The sequence below is a fragment of the Carettochelys insculpta genome, chromosome 2 (genome assembly GCF_033958435.1).
Source record: "Carettochelys insculpta isolate YL-2023 chromosome 2, ASM3395843v1, whole genome shotgun sequence".
NCBI classification, from domain to species: Eukaryota; Metazoa; Chordata; order Testudines; family Carettochelyidae; genus Carettochelys; species Carettochelys insculpta.
The window spans coordinates 217,392,519-217,407,246 of record NC_134138.1 but is presented as its reverse complement, the minus strand read 5'-3'; the positions used below and the strand labels follow the sequence as shown (position 1 = coordinate 217,407,246).

At 42.4% G+C, this 14,728-nt stretch overlaps 1 protein-coding gene across 8 annotated transcripts in view; it reads right to left on the bottom strand.

Annotated features, from left to right (window-relative positions):
* OSBPL3 (oxysterol binding protein like 3) overlaps positions 1-14,728 on the bottom strand; it is a 135,479-nt gene that overhangs the window by 106,188 nt on the left and 14,563 nt on the right. The window lies entirely within an intron of this gene.

Genomic DNA, 14,728 nt, shown 5'->3' with positions numbered 1-14,728 from the left:
CACCCTCAGCAAAACCCAGGGGCATCAAATCTAAATATCCTTTCCTGAACTATCCTTTAACCTTACTGGACTATCCTTTACTGAACTAAGAGTAAAAGCCAAGGCACTTCCTGAAAGTCAGTCTCCGGTGGCTCAAGCCAGTGCAACCTTGTACTCAGCTGATTTAATGTTACTGAATTTTTAAAGCCTTTAAATTATATATTTTAACATAATAGTTGCTATTAAAATTTACTGAACCCATGTTTTTTAAAAACAGCATGTGTGTGTCCATGAGTTTACCACAGACCGAGTCCTGTCCTTTCTAGTCTTACAAAAGCCATTCTGCACTTCTCAAGATACTTAGAGTAAAAAGAAGTGAAATGTCCTTGCTTTAGAGACTGAAATTCTGACACCATGCAGAAAAACCTGGAGAGTTTGGGATACCAACTGCCCTACATGAAGTAGTCTGGAGACAGTTCTTATATAAGGAATACCCAATACCTGAATCAAGTTACAAGCTGCCCGATGCTAGGAGCACACTAGAGAATGACCCAGGCCTTAAGGCAGTCCATAGCTCAAGACAGTCATTTCTACCTAATTAGAACCCAGGAGTTACTGGGTCTTAGGATCCTCATCTTACCCCCTGAACTCAGCAGGTTGGTGGCTGATGGCTGCAACACAGAGCCCTGACTGGACAGAACATGAAATATATAGGGTGTAAGGAGGTGCCCTCCTTAGAAAATAACGTATAGCTATAAAACATGACAAAAGAGGAACACAGACCCTCCCCTCCCCCCAAAAACCTTAATACCTACCTCTCAATTTCTCTTTGGCCACAGAGATAAGACTGTAGAAATCATTACAAATTCCTGAGCAAAATGAAACAAATGTTCTTTGTGTAATGCAGACAGACCATGACTGTTGACAGAAGGGATTGAACCTATGACCTGAGGGCCTAAAGCTCTGTGTTCTACATGTGACCTAAAGGCCACCTGGCTTTTAAGTCAGGTGGTAGAGCACACGGATTTAGCCCCTAAGCTCTCAGGTTCATTCCCACCTGTTGACAACCTAGGTCTGTCAGCGTTACAAGTGGGGGCTTGTGCAGGATGAGCGACTGGAAAGTCTCAAAGCTCAGGATGCACCTCCTCATCTAAGGGAAGCATGTAATCCCAGAGGTACTGAGACCACCTACTACAGACAGTAAAGTCTCTGCTCCACAGGCTTGACTGAGAACCAGCTAGCCCTTAGCTCATGTGTTAGAGCACCAGGCCTTAGCCCCTAAGGTTGCAGGTTCAATCCCTGCTGCTGCTAACCCCAGTCTGCTGTCATTACACTTGCAAACAGCTTTGAGTTCTGTGCATTAAAATGGTATAGGAAAGCTAAACATTATAACACTATTTGAAATCTTCACTTGTTTTTCCTACAACTAGCAATAAAATTATTGAAAATTTCTGGAATCTAAAACAAAATATATGTACAGTTAAGGTTCCTTCCCTTCCCCTCAACTTCGTGAGCTATATTTTCTTTAGTTGGGCTGTTTCCAGGAAAGATGCAATAGCTCCAACGTATGTTCTTCCATTACTCTTATCTGAAACTACTGAGGACAGGTCAGTAAATAACTCTGCCAGACCAGGTAGGGACCAGCAGTCCTGCAAATACTCACAATTCAAAAACACATTAAAAAGAGACAGGTTTAGCACACCATAGAAAAGTTTGTGCATTATTCTTTTATTTGCTCAACTTCAGAACAGCTGACTGAAACACTGAAGTACAGCTCGCTAAGAAACCAGTGATGCATGTCAGAAGTATACACACTTTTATGATGGAATGACCCATGGAACTGTTGTTTTCAAAGAGTCCAGAACACCAGCTGTATGCACAGTATCTTCCTGGTCATCTCTGGGAAGTAACAAATCTTAGAAGATACCTTCATGGGTGGGAACTGAACACGCTTCCCTCCCACTGGCAGACCATAAAATATAGCCAGTGTGCCATAAAGTGATGAATAAGCTCTTTTGTCCTCTCCATTCCAGCCTCCATTTTGGTTGGCAACGTTAAGTGTAATGCATCAACTCAAAAAGAAACAAGAAGTCCTATGGCACCTTATAGACTAACAGAGTTCTTGGAGCATAAGCTTACGTGCATGCACCTGATGGAGTGGGTATTTACCCATGAAAGCTTATGCTCCAAAAAAAAAAAAAAAATATGTTAGTCTATAAAGTGCCACAGAATTTCTCACTTTTTGAGGATACTGACTAATACAGCTACCCCTCTAGTACTCAAAAAGAGAGTGAAATTTCTCCCCTTGACTAAAATTTTTTGCCCTTCACTTATTTTGGATGAAAGATTTAAAGCCTAGTTGTCTCCAGCTCTTGATGAAGAGTTTTCTCTCTCTCAAAGCTTGCTGGAGCACTGAAGTACATCCTCCAGGCTGAAATGCAGCTCCCTAATAACCTTTTTTTCTAATCACTGTCTGGAGAGAGAATTCACAACCATGCCATAAGGAACTTCTGCTGGATTACTCCTCTACTTACACAAATATCCACTTTGTCTAGCTAGTCTGAGTAAAAATAATCCTGCCAAGAAAGTCTGACAACCTCACACATTAAACCAAGGTTAGATTAGAAAGGAGACATCATGAGGAGAAAAGGAAAGTTTGACTCTGATCTCTGGCCTTTGGGGCCCAAAAAGCCTGAGACTATAACTCTAGTGGGGGGGGGGGGGGGAAATCTATAAATATCACTGTGCCAGTGTAACACACTTAAAAAAACGTGGAATGAACTTCTAGCCCTTCTCCTTCTGAAGACCTGTTTGCATTTTCAAGGCAATCACCATGGCTAAAAGTTAGTTATTGACTTTTCCAAACAATAAATGAATTTTATGCTCCCTGCTTCAATGAGAGTGCATCAAAGCCCAAATCAGCCAGATGCTGCCTGGAAAACAATGAAAATTAAGCCTGGAGTGAGATTAAAGTCAATAAAAATAAATACATAGTAGGTTTGTTAATGGAAGTCATCCATGTCCCAAAGCTCTGGGGATGGTAGAGAGTGGTATCATGAATAAGTGCCTGTAAAAGGTTAAACCCTCTCTTAGCAGACAGGTGAGCCAATGGGAAGGGTTTTTTTTTTTTAAACTGAAGCAGTTTTCTGGGTGGGGGTGGAGGAGGTCTCTCTTCTGTGTGGCTAAAGAAGAGAGGCACAGAGATGGTTTAAGCATGAGCAGGCCTCAGGAATTCAACAAACATCCAAGCGTCAAGGAAATCTGGGCATACTGTTATGTAAATAGAAAGGAAATGTTCAGTCAGATGTGATCGGGTTATTTTCATTTTGGGTGTGGTACAGGACTCCTCTGGCTAGCTGATGTATATTGCTATACACTAATATTTTAAACTGAAACCCAGAGAAGTAAATCTCTTGTACTTTAGTCTACCCATTGTTTTCAGTTGTTCTGTAACACCTAGCAACCAAGTGTGCTTTATCATGTATATTTTCTGTTTTGTTAATGTTTTGTTTTTTAAATAAGGGTCTGTGCACATGCATGCCTAAAACTGAAGGGTCAGCAATCACACTCTAGCTTAATCTTTTCCTCTGTTTTCAAGATCTCTCCTAAGGGAGGGTTAAGAGCTTGGGGTTATCTCACAGGGAGGCATCCCAAGTGTGTCTTCTCGTGTTCTGAGGGGTTTCCTCCCTTGGGTGGTGACAGCTACCTCCCAAGATCAGGGAATCTGTGACCTTGGGAAGCTTTTAAAGAGGACAACTATACAGGCAAGGTATTTTTAAGGTCTCTTGTGGGCCCTCGTGTTCTTCTCTCATTGTGTCAGAGTGGAGAATAGCATTGACAAGTGGCTTCATAATCCTACTGAACAGAACAAAGGGAAAAATCTTACACCAGAAAGAAGGAAAAAGAAAGTGACATAGGTTGACCCTCCCCACCTATTATAAAACTGGTCATCTCCAAGGTCTTCAGTTTTGACATTATAATTAAAGCTACCATCTGTTAAAACACAATTGCGTTTTGAAGCAAGAGACGCTTGAAGAACTGCACTATAGGATGTCTACGCAGGGATAAAAGATCCACAGTATGGCCGAGGCTGGCCTTGGCCAGCTAACTTGAGCTGGTGGGGGAAGACATTAGCCTTGAGCCTGAGCTCTGGGACTTTCCTCCCCTGCAGGATTCTGAAGATTGGAGAATTTCCAACCCAAAAACCAAAGCCCTGGGAGCCTGAACCAGTTGACTTAGTCCAGCTACGGGGCTTTTCATCCCTATGTGTACCCACAGACACACCTGTGGTGTCATGAAAGCCCTGTGCCAAGGGGCTGTTGCTGGCAAGGTCTGGGGTAGATGTTCAATGAGGAAGAGAAAGTTAATCTGTAGACTGAAGATAAACAATTCAGTTGCATCTATACTTGGTCCTTTCTTGCCTTAAAAATCTCTATTATGATCATTTAGTCTGAATTCCGTAACACAGACCACAGAACTTCAAAGTACTTCTTCCTGCATCAAGCCTATATAACTTTGCAATCCTATAACAGTCTTTTATCCAGGATCAGTATCACACTAGTCATCCCATTTACCCTTAACACTTTGAACATGCGCTTTTCTCCTATCCTCTGGGACTTTCCTAAGATTCCAAGCTTTTTAAAATATTAACATCAGTGGCTCAGAGATCTCATATCTCCAGGCCAGCAGAATTGGAAATATTTAGCTTTAGCAGTTGTATTTCTATTTTGGCAGAAACTAGAGAAAGCATTAAAATACTTGCTTACCTCTGAATAGTGCCATCCAACTTCTTCCCAAATACAGAACAGAGGTATTTAATGACCACTTCTGCCTTTTAGGCACCATTATTAACAATCCTTGTCTAGAAATTGGATTTCAGCATTGCTAAAAGGTAAGGAGTTCTTTTACACATTGATGACACAAAGGCTTCAGATTTTACGTTCTTACCAGTTGACTACATTTCATAACTACTAATTCTCACTTATTTTACTGTATTCCTGAAATACCACCACACAAGTTGTGAGCTGCCTGTGAAGCTACACTCCTCAGTATTTTTATGTTAGCTGTTTTACTTTGTTACTTCTTAACACATTTTTGATAAAAAGCAGCAGTTAAATACAAGAGCTGGATATTTTTTCCAAGGTAGATAAAAAAAGTGATGTATGATAGGATCACAGTTGTGAAAAAAAAAAAGTGGATTGGTTAAAAGTTTTGTAACTGTGTTATGTTTCTGTACAAGACCGAAGAATTAAAATAGCTAATAAAGCAAAAATCCACTGGCATTTTTCACCTGCAGGAACTTGCAGTGTGTAGGGGGACTGAAATCATGTGATGTAAGAGTTTCATTAGACAGACATTTCTAAATCACCTGTGAGCATTCTTCCCCAGTGACTCTCACATTAGATAAACAGTGAAGTATTTAATCCAGGGTTAAGTAATAAAATTCCTTCTTGAAAAACCAACAGAAATTCCACAGTAACACTGGAAGTTTGTAGCTTCAACTCCTTGTGCCATTCACATATGTAAAAAATAAAATAAAAAAACATTGACTAGAAACAGGATGTTTATCAAATTATAGCTGAGATATATTGTATGCATTCCATTAGAAACTCTGATAAGGATCTCAGCAAAGTGACACCTGTACTGAAGAACATGTTAACTTATGTCCAACAATGAAACGTCTGATGGCTAGTGAAATTGTTCACATTTGCAAAAAGCAAACTATTTAGATTTTTGGCGTGGTTTATTTTAAAATAAAATAACAAGGCCCTGGGTTTTGGCAGGAAAGATTCCTCCCACCACCAATCTGTATGTCATCCCTAAACCAAAGCAGGGAAAAAATGGGAGAGGCTTAAGCCAGAAGAAAAACAATTGTAATTTTATTATGGCCTACTATAAGGCCCAGGTCTTCAACAGTAATTTCACAGTTCAAGGGAACAAGAGAGAGTTGCATGTAAAAAGCATCAGTTTGCTCTAAAAAAAAAACTTTTTTTTTTTTTAAAACAGGAAAGAAAAATCCTCACAGCCACATAAAACAAAAATTTCCCCAGCACTATAGCAGAGGCTTTCTGAACAGACCTATCTGTGTAGGAAGGACTGTTCATCCTTTTCTTTACTGCAAAGTTAACTTACGTTAACTAGGGCATTGCCCTAATTTGAGTCTTGTCCATACTCTACCACCCACAAGTTGTGTGTTGTTTTTAAACTAGCCCAAGGGTGGGGGGTGGTATAGGCTATACAGGCTGAACCTCTGTAATCTGGAATTCTCTCATCTGGCAACAACCATAATCAAGCATGATGTCAATTATCTAGGTGACCACTTATCATGGGTGTGGCCTAGTCTTCCACAGTCCCATAAAGGTTGTTTACAGCTACCAGTCCTGCCTCTCAGTGTTCTGTGCTGTTATTCAGCTCTAATTTATTCCCTAAATGGTCTTCTAAGATCTAATAAGCAGTGGAAGTATTGGTATTGCTGCTAGACAATACTGATCTCCTGTAATCCAGTAAATTCTCTCATCCAGCACTATTCAAGTCCTGACAATGCCCAATTAGAGAGGTTAAACCTGTATCAGATATGGCATGTTAAGAATATGAAGCTTGTTCTTTGTCTCCTGAATACCTCAGTAAGTTCTCTCCAAGCCACTTTGCTTGTTTTCTTTTGGACCAAATGGGAGTCCACGTTTTCTTGGATACGGTTGCAATGCAGTGCACTTCCAGATCTCCACAGAAATATATAGGCTAATTTGACCCCATTGCTTCCCAGCCATTTTAGAATTCTGAATGGCAATTTTTTTCCCCAACTGTTTTATTAGGAAGACAGAATTCCACAGAAGTAGTCACTTGAGTTCAGCTTTTCACCTCCCAAAACAAGCTCCCTACGCCCACCTCACTTATGGTCAGAGAACCTGTGGTGGTCACAGGACATACAACGAAGAGACCTGGTGCATATCTCAAGAAAACCGATGTGGCCATCAGAAGCTGGGAGAAGCAAGACAAAGAACCGACCTCATTGATACCACATCCTCCATCAGGCAGCGACCCAGTTTGAGGAGAAGCACCTTGCTTTACAAACAGAGATCAGCAACCCTCCAGTACAGGTGCCAAGAGTGGCATGTGAGCCAATTTTTATTGGCACACAAGGTGGGACCTCAGACCTGCCCCTCCTCCCCAATGCATCCGAGAGCTTGCTCAAAGCCATGTCTCCTGTGGTTTAAACTAAAGACCAGCTAATACTACCAACCACTCCCTAATAAATAAAGATGCAGACCTTTACCATTTAATTAAGCTGCTGTGAGCAGGACTATTAGTTGCTTTAAAAAGTGTCATCAGCACTCTGACCATACAGAGAGGTCAAAAGGTCAAATTTTAGCACTCCACCTTGGAAAGGTTACTGACCCCTGCCTTAGAATAATGGTGGGCAACCTGTGGCCCCATGAAGATAACCCACTGGTGGGCCACAAGACATTCTGTTGACAGAGTGGATAATTCTGATGGGCCCTGTGTGGCCTGCAGGCCACAGGTTGTCTACCACTGCATTAGCAGCTGAAAAGGAAGCATTTTCTTCCAGCAGGCAACTGCCTGCCAGGAAATGTCTGCAGCTATTGCAGGCAGATCTGTGGTTCCAGCATTAGCCTTCTGAGTCCTTTCAGGACCCGTATTTAAATCTGTGACACAGCTCATCCTCGAACTGAGGGACAAGAGACATATTAACACACTGGCATGCCAAGTTTCCAAGCAGATTTCAGGACAATGTAAAGGTATGAGTCACTGAAAGAAGGAGGGAAAGTTAAGAAATAAGGAAGTATATTTGCCCATGGCTGACCACAGCCGAGGACAGAGATACAAAAAGAGTTATTTAGTACCAAAGAAAGAGGAACCATCCACACAACTGCCCATTTCACAACCACAAAGCAATCAAGTTTTTTTTTCCTGCAGTGCGCCAGTTTCATAAAAACTGCATTCCTCAAAGTATTTCTAGGGCAAGAGAGTCCACCACTAAACCCAACACAACTTAGTCAACATTAAAAATTAAACACTATCTGGACTGACCTGAGCGCACTCTCATAGTCACACAGGCTTGCGTGGAGCTGAATTTATTATTAAGAAAAAATACACATTAAAATAATTTGTATGAATTGCATCATGGATATGCATCAGTATATAACATTACTAGTTTTAATTCACTGAATTAAATTAATTTTTTAAAACCTAATAAACTTCCTCACGCACCCACAGAAATCTACTCCCCTCAACTTTCTTGCCTTGCAAGATAAGAAATATTTTCTGGTTAGAGAAAGGACAGAACACAAAAATAGTGACACTATGGTACTCTTTTGTGATTTGTTCATACACAGCTACGCGTGGAGTCACACCCACATACTTAAGGAATGAGCCCTGCAACTAAAAACAAAAATTACAATGGCAAAACCATACCCAATGTTAATTGTTGTTCACCTTGCTGACCCTAAACCATGTGAGTCTTACTACTCCACTTCTATAGTTTCTCTGTATCTGGGTCTGTCTTCAGGAGGGGTTCTCAAACTTGTTTTCTCTGAGACCCTCTTCGAAAAATTTCAGGCTGTGGTGACAACCACACACACCCCCCACTCCCACAAAATGAAGACTCCCTCATACCCAGCCACTCTTACTTCTACATTGCTGCTGGTGGTTCTGCTTTAGGAGCTGGGTGCCTAGACATTGCTGTCCAACAGCAATATGGAAGTAAGGGTGGCAATACCATGAACGCACCTACGACAGGCTGAGGACTTGCAGTTGGAGAAATGCTGCTCTGTAGGTTTCACTGAAATGCCAACACCAAATCTTGCAGCCATCTCTCCTATTACTTAACAGACAAAGCATTAAAAAGACCCTTGTCTCATGGAACAAATATGACCGTGAATTCCAGTTTTACATATCAAATCTAGTTTCCCCATCTTTGAAGATTTATTTCTGGCTGTGTGCTAACAACATACGAGTTCATCATTTCCAATCATCTAATTCACAAAAAGCATTTCAAAAGCTTAATGTACCCTGCCACCGTCTCTTCCGTTGTTCAAGAAGCACAGGCACCCAATATTTTTCTTAAGGTCACTAGAGGGATCCAACAGGCAGGTACCTTTTTATTTCCTCTTATGCCTGCATGCTGCAGCAGGGTCATCAACTTCTCTCTTAAAATTGGACCCATTTCATCAACCTGTCTCTTTTTCTTCAATGTGCTGCACTTGGTTCTGTTAGTTTGCTCTTGTTCTGAGGCTTTCCTTCCTTGTTCCCTGCATGTCTGAAGTGGCCATGGGCATTCATTGGTGGCTCTATGAGTTTAGTTGCCTAGAGTTTTAACTAAGTGTCATGGGAGCAGAGAAAAAACACGGGTGTATGGGTTGCAGAGGACTACAGCCTGCTATTGTCAGAGGATGTGATCATCTGCCTTTGGGACTGTCATGGGAGCAGTAAAAGGGAAGAAGGTGGCTTTCAAGGAGCTGCCAGCTACACTTGCTACAGCAGCATGTTTACATTAAGAAGAGGTAGATGCAAGATGGTACAGTTTAATCTGTTCACTGCTCTGAGCTGGCCCTTCCACCTTGCACAGACCAGACTGGCAAAACACTCAAGAGGAATGTTGCTTATTTTTTAATTTCCTTTTAAAAAGAAGGACGCAAAAGAAGCACATTGAGAACTTGTGAGAAGTTCTACATTAGAACATAAAAGGCATAAAAGTTGTTTAGGTCAGTGATTCACCTTTTTCAAACTACTGTATCCCGTTTAGAAGTCTGATTCATCTTGCCTGTTCCCAAAATTTCACCTCACTTGCTTGCTTACAAAAATCAGACATGAAAACAAAAGTGTCACAGATTTCTGTTACTGAAGCAAATGTTGACTCTCTCATTTTTACCATGTAATTATAAAATAGATCAACTGGAATACAAATACTGTACTTACATTTCAGCGCATACTCTGTAGAGTAGCACAGGCAAGTCTTTGTTCGTATGACATTTTCGTCTGTATGGATTTTGCTAGTGTTTTTTCATGTAGCCTGTCATAAAACTATGCAAATATCTAAATGAGTTGCTGTATCCCCGGAAGACCTTTGCATACCCCTGGTTGACCACCACAGTTTGAGGAGGACTTTGTTACCTCAGTCTACTCTCTGAATAAGGACATTACTACAAGCAACTAGGACAGTGAACTCGGAGTTCAAACAGCCACATGCAATAATGATCAGTATATATAGTTCATGGGCTCTGTAGGTGCCTTCCACAGCAGTGATTCTCAGGTGGGGTCCACTGCCCTGTGTCGGCCTCCAGGAGGCTAAAATTGGTAGGTGCAAAGCTGAAACCCGGAGTCCTGAGTCCAGTGCTGCCCCTGCGCAGAGTTGGAAGGCATGTACCTAAACTGCAGTGCCTTCTCCAGTGTAGGGCTCTTCCTGGGCAGCTCCACCCCTCTCGCCAAGTTGGAGGCAGGAAGCCAGAGCCACATGGTGGGGGCAGCTGCTATTCTGCCTAGTGCCACGTAGTGGGTAGCCATGGCATTCCCCCCATCTTCTGTTTTGGGAGAAGCTACACCTGTTATGGAACCAGTCCCGGCCAAGGCTGAGTGGCCCTTTCAAAACATTTACATACATTTTAAAATAATACATTGCATCTCTATTGTAACTAAATACACTTTTAAACAGTGTACCCATAAATGCTACCAAGTGGAGTGGGTGTGAATCCGGTGACCACTCTTCTCTCTGTGCTGCCATCAGAGACCAAGCAGCTAAGTAAGGAGTGCATGGAGAAGAGTCAGACACCATGTTTTGTACAGGGACATGAGACCAAAGCACCTCACCGTCACCTAGAACCAGAGGGAGCATTTCAGACTCTTCCAGCATCAGTGAGAAAAGAGATGACAGAGTTTTGAGGAGCAGGGCTGGGAAGAAATTGCACTGAGGAGGAAAAACAGTGGATCCCAGCTGGAGAGAGAGAAAACACCAACTACTACTACTACCACTACTGCTTAACCCTTGTATTCTGAGCGGAGCATAGGTCTCCTCCACTTCACTCTGTCTTGGGACAAAACTTCTAGCTGACTTCATCAGTAACTCAGTTGTCCTTCAATCTCAGTAGATCATCTCCATGTTGTATGAGGTCTTCCTCTTTTGCATCTCCCTTGCAGGTTCCATGTGAGAGCTTGATGAACTATGCTGGATGTGGTTTTCTGAGAGTGTGGCCTAGCCATCCCCAGTTTCTTCTCTTGATTTCAATGTCAATTGGTTCTTGTCCTGCTCTGTTCCAAAGCTCCCCATTTGTGACAAAGTCTTGCCATTTGATGTGAAGGATGTACCTCCAGCAGCAGTTTATGAATGTCTGTAGCTTGTGATTTGAAGACTTCTTCGTATGCCAGGTTCTTGCATCCACACAAGAGCACACTTCACATTTGTGTTGAAGATCTGCAATTTCATCTTCACAGATATAATTTGTGCACTCCACATGGGATGGAGAGTCTTAAATGCAGCTGTTGCTTTCTCTATCCTGGCACTGATATCTTGTCTCTTCCTCCACATCTGCATATGATACTCCCCAAGTAGGTGAGCTGCTCCAAATCTTCCAGGTCATCCCCTCCTAGTGTGATGGTGGTGTTGGTGGACTGGGTGATCCTCATTGTCTCGCTCTTTCCTTTGTTAATGCTCAGTCCTGTCATTGCAGCAGTTTTGTCTAGTGTTGTGACCTTTTCTTCTATACTTTCATATTGGTGTGAAAGCAGGGTGACATCAGCAAATCAATGTCCTTTTGCTGTTTGAAAAGTGGCCACCGAATGCCTCGTTGATGGCCATCTGTTATCCTGTTCATAATCCAGTCCACTGTGATCAAGAACAGGAAAGGTGACAAAAAAGTGCCCTTATTACACTCCTGAAAGTAGGCTGAAAGAGTCTGTCAAGACACCATTGCGAACACCTTGGCATGTGGAGGGATTGTACATTGAATGAATAAAGTTAATAATTTTGGATGGGATGTCATGGTGCTGCAGCGCTTTGTAGAAAGTGTCTATCAACGCTTTTGAAGGCTTTTTCAAAGTCTAAGAAGGTTATGTACAGGGGGGAGTTCCACTCAAGTGACTGTTCTATGATCAAAAAACAAACGGGTAACCCAGGAAGTTCCATTTAAAATCTAAAAAACCCAGCAAACCTTTTTTTAGATTTTAAATGTTTTATGATCACTCAGAGTTGCTATTTGTTCAGTACAAGATTTCTTGCTGTTCTTCCCAGAGCTGTCTGTAAATTTGTATTTATTCTCTCCAAGAGAATCCTGTTGAACACTTTCCTAGAACAGACAGTAACGTGATGCCCCTCCAGTTCTTGTATTCCTTTAGGTTGACTTTCTTTGGCAGCTTGATAACGTAGCTATGTTTTCAGTCTTGTGGGATCTCTTCAGTGTCCCAAACAGATTATACCTCATGTTGTCTGACATCTCACTGCCTGCCTCGATTGCTTCTGCGGGGATGTCGTCTGGGTGCTTTTCTGCTTTTCAGATGGGCAATGGCTCTTCTGATTTCTTCTTTGGTAGGTCTGTTGTTGTTAATTTACAGAGGCATATTTCCAGGTGGTAACTCGAGAGGTTAAATATGGGCAGGGTGGTTCAGCAGCTCTTCAAAGCATTCCTTCCATCTACTGAGCTGCTCGCTTCGGTTTGTTAGTGCAGGTCCCTCTTTATCCCATTTTGGCTGATCCATTGCATGCCGCAACCCAGCTAGCATCCACGCGATACATAAATGCCAGCAAATCTACAGATATCCATGCTATAGCCACAGAGCACATTTGCTCGAGAGATTAGGAACCCTTCCTGCGAAAGAAAAAAAAAATCATCTCCTGTCGTGCCTCTGACCACACCAGAGAGGATTAATTTTCTTCCTCTAAGCTTCAATCAGTGGGTGGGAGGGGGGAATAAATATTACGATTCCATGCTCCATAGGCTTTGAAAAATCACCTGCCAATCTAGAGGATATGCAAGACTTTATGGACGCCTCCCCTCCACCTCCACCCAACATTTTTTTTAAAAAGTTAAAATAACCTACTTTCACCAGTATGTACAACTTCCAATAGCAAGAAGCTATTGGTAATAAGTATAGAGGCATAGCTGTGTTAGTCATTAGCTTCACAATAAACAAGCAGTCCTGCAGCACCTTAAAGACACAATTCTATTTAATGGGTAAATGAACTCTCATGGGTAAGACCCACTTCATTAGACACTTGATCAGGTGAGTCTAACCTATGAAAGCTCATTCCCTAATAAATAAAATTGGTAGCCTTAAAGGTGCTGCAGGACTGCTGGTAATTAAGCTTATTCAAAACTGTTCCAGGGGAGTACTTACCTAATGTTTCCAGTACAAACCTATCTAATGTTTCCCTATATATACACACCAGAAATTGTTCACTTCCCAGTTCCTTTTCTTAGTGTGTTACAAGTTACAACATTGCCTGAATTGTAGCAATAGTTGCTGAATCCCACAGCAGCACATACTGCAAGTTTTTGAGGACATTGTTGAAAATGTATAGGTTGAGTTGAATAGCTTGCATGTAGTTCAGAAAACACACATCATAATATTCTCTGTAACTGGATATACAGTTATTATCCTCCCACCCACAATTTGCGTCATCTTGTTTGGCCTAAATTATGAACTAATTAATTCTACATCCCTGCCCATATGCCTGGTCATTGCTACACCATGTTCACGAGGTCACTGATCTAGAAGTAACCAGGAGTTTTTTCCCACTGCTTCATGGAACAGTGCAATACACCAAAAAATCATGTCTATATACACCTCTACAGCGCATGCCTCTTGACTGTATGCAGCTGGATATTTTCTGTTTTAGATTTGATCCTTCACAATCTAAACGTACATTTGCCATTCCATCCTACAAAATGTTTATTTACAGTTCCATATTGTTTTTTTAACCTCATCCATGATATAATTAGAGCTTGTATCATCATTAACATTTTTTGAGTTTAATATAGATGTAAGTACTGGGAACTTTTTGGGCTCCTTGAATACTCCGTAATGACAACGTATTATACATTACAGTAAGGTTTCAGAGTACGTGACCCTGCTCTTATGCAGCTGACCCCGATTCCTACAGTAAACTCTGGAAATGCACAATTTCCAGTTGTGTTTAACTCCCTCCCCCAGCCCTGGCTCAACCCCCCGCCCCCACCAGCTCTGCTCACCACCCACGCATAGCTCCCGCTCACTCCCTCACCCCCACCCCTGGCTCTAGCTCACCATCCCACACGCGCAACTCTGGCTCAACTCCCCTGCCAGCTCACCATCTGCGTGTGGCTCTGGCTCACCAACCTCTCCCCCCGCCCCCACCCCTGCCCCCGGCTCCAGCTCAGCTCCACCCCTTGCCCCACTGCTGCCTAACCCACCCCAGGCTTAGCCCCCCTGCCCGCCTCCCGCTGCCCCCAACCCACTGCTGGTTTAACTGGCCCCAACTGCCCCCCCACAAACACCAGGCCTTACCCTTCTGCTGCTTCCCCGGCTGCAGGACGTGTGTTCTGCCAGGAAAAAACGCCAAAATCCGGGTGACATGAGGGTGAGTGGAACGGAACCCTCGCTTTACTCAAGGGTCTACTCTACTTGTTCTAGTATGCACGACTAATGTGCAATCTTGTCGCAAGGTTCCCTAGTGTGCTTTAATATACTATTATTTGAAATCACACTCTGTTAAAGTCTACCAGGGAAACTTTAGTGCTCACTGAGAGGTCTACAAGCACCA